Here is a 2,500-nt window from a genome sequence, read left to right as displayed (position 1 = left end):
CCCTTCGGCTCGCCCCACCGGCAGGACGTCCCACGATACATGCCAGTTAAACACCGACGGGCGGTGAACCAACAGCGTGGGACACAAATCCAACTACGAGCTTTTTAACCGCAACAACTTTAATATACGCTATTGGAGCTGGAATTACCGCGGCTGCTGGCACCAGACTTGCCCTCCAATAGATACTCGTTAAAGGATTTAAAGTGTACTCATTCCGATTACGGGGCCTCGGATGAGTCCCGTATCGTTATTTTTCGTCACTACCTCCCCGTGCCGGGAGTGGGTAATTTGCGCGCCTGCTGCCTTCCTTGGATGTGGTAGCCGTTTCTCAGGCTCCCTCTCCGGAATCGAACCCTGATTCCCCGTTACCCGTTACAACCATGGTAGGCGCAGAACCTACCATCGACAGTTGATAAGGCAGACATTTGAAAGATGCGTCGCCGGTACGAGGACCGTGCGATCAGCCCAAAGTTATTCAGAGTCACCAAGGCAAACGGACCAGACAAGCCAATCCGATTGGTTTTGATCTAATAAAAGCGTCCCTTCCATCTCTGGTCGGGACTCTGTTTGCATGTATTAGCTCTAGAATTACCACAGTTATCCAAGTAACGTGGGTACGATCTAAGGAACCATAACTGATTTGATGAGCCATTCGCGGTTTCACCTTAATGCGGCTTGTACTGAGACATGCATGGCTTAATCTTTGAGACAAGCATATGACTACTGGCAGGATCAACCAGGGAGCTGCGTCAACTAGAGCTGAGCAGCCGGCCGCCCGGGAGTGTGTCCCGGGGGCCCGCGCGAACACGCAAGCGTCCGCTCAATTATTCTGCAAACAGGAGGAGGCCGAGCTCCCCTGCACGATACACCTCGAAACCCTCTCAGGTCCCGGCGGCGCGCAGCGCCGTCCTAGGTACTTGGTCGGTTTCGAGAGAGGCGCAATCGCCCGGAGTTAGGCGAGTAGACGGTTTTAGTGCGAACACCCTTGCTCCCAACTGAGCTTGCCGCTGCCGACAGAGGCCCGGGAGCGTGCTGTCGTGGCATTGCCGGCGGGAGACAACACGCGCCACCTATGGTGACCGGCAGCTCCAACGCCAGCGCCACACAAGGGCAAAGCCCCACTTGGGTGCAGAAGCGAACTCTCCCAGCACAGCGCACGCGCCAACACGTCCGCACAACTGCGATACAAACCACCTGCGAGAACCGCTGGGGCGACCGAGCAGCAGACGGCGTCGCGGCGCCGAGTGCCAGGCGGCGGCGCATCCTCAACGCACACAGTCCTCAATCAGACCAGCACACTGCAGATGTCCACCGCGCTTCGCACCGGGCTCGGCTGAACCAACTTTGGCCGCCAGGCGCCGCGTGCAGGGTGCGCCGCAGCGTAGCTGCGCCGCCTGCCGAGCCCGTCGGCTGGCGCTCCTGCCACTCGGCGCCCCCCACCAGCCGCCTGTTGCGCGTGCGCCCACGCAGCGCGCGGCCAACACGCCGGGCGGCCCCCCTTCACCGGCCGGGAACAGTCCCACCAAGCCACCGCCGCGTATCGCTTCATACCCACATGGGCCTAGTCACGTGTGTGGATGTGGCGGGTACCGCTGAAACAACCGGTTAATAGCTGTACCGATCGTCGCCATCACAGATTCACCTCCAGCGTGAACAACCGCTCAACAACGGATTTCCAGTTCATTTGCGTATCTTGGGCAGTAAACGTAGATGTCCACCTACATTTGCGAATTCAACAATTCTTGCATGCCAGGATGTCATGTGTCACGACACGCTACATCAGACCACATACACACTGCGACATGTGCAGAAGAGAACACGTGGAAGGTGGCCCGCGCACGTATGCGATGTCCCTTCCGCGATCCACTGTCAACCGGCATCTGCGGCATGTCCCAGATATGGAACGCGGTCCACCAGGGTAGCACTTTGTGTGAGGCAATACGACAAAGTCGGAATACACGCGTCACTACATCACACGGCTCACGCTGACCTGACCTGACTCACCGCACCACCACCCCCAGCGACCCAGGGTGACATACAATGCGTTCGTACGTTCCTCCCACACGCCTCTACGGCGTACCACAGTGCAACCTAGCTGTTATTGGGAGACGAGACAAGTAGCATCGAGCACAACATATGGAAATTGAGATTCGACACCGTTGGGCACAGCCAGCGTACGGTCACACGTATCACACTACTTCACTCTGTACGTAACTACCGATGATCGGTACAGCGTGTGGGTTACGCGTACGACATCAGCGGACAATGGACACAGACCATACCACGACGTACACTGAGGGCGTCGACATCTGAACGCAACTGAACAGCTGCGAGGCTCATTTAACACTCAAACGCCAGACAGACCAGCTTGAGAGGACGGAGACACAAAGAGAGGGGCAGAGGGGGGGGGGGGGGCGATATAGTCCTATTGCAGTACAATTGACAGTGGATAGCGGGAATATGTGGAAAGTAAGCAACACTCGCAAGACATCTACATGAG

The 2,500-nt window shown here is 57.3% G+C and overlaps 1 non-coding gene across 1 annotated transcript in view; it reads right to left on the bottom strand.

Annotated features, from left to right (window-relative positions):
* LOC126325783 (small subunit ribosomal RNA) overlaps positions 1-743 on the bottom strand; it is a 1,893-nt gene extending 1,150 nt beyond the window's left edge. The window contains exon 1 of the ribosomal RNA XR_007560375.1: positions 1-743. This exon is cut by the window's left edge and continues 1,150 nt beyond it. This is a non-coding gene — a ribosomal RNA (small subunit ribosomal RNA).
* Positions 744-2,500: the final 1,757 nt, after the last annotated feature.

Source organism: Schistocerca gregaria, unplaced genomic scaffold, assembly GCF_023897955.1.
Source record: "Schistocerca gregaria isolate iqSchGreg1 unplaced genomic scaffold, iqSchGreg1.2 ptg000944l, whole genome shotgun sequence".
In the NCBI taxonomy this organism is placed as follows: domain Eukaryota; kingdom Metazoa; phylum Arthropoda; class Insecta; order Orthoptera; family Acrididae; genus Schistocerca; species Schistocerca gregaria.
This window is presented reverse-complemented; position numbering and strand designations above follow the sequence as displayed.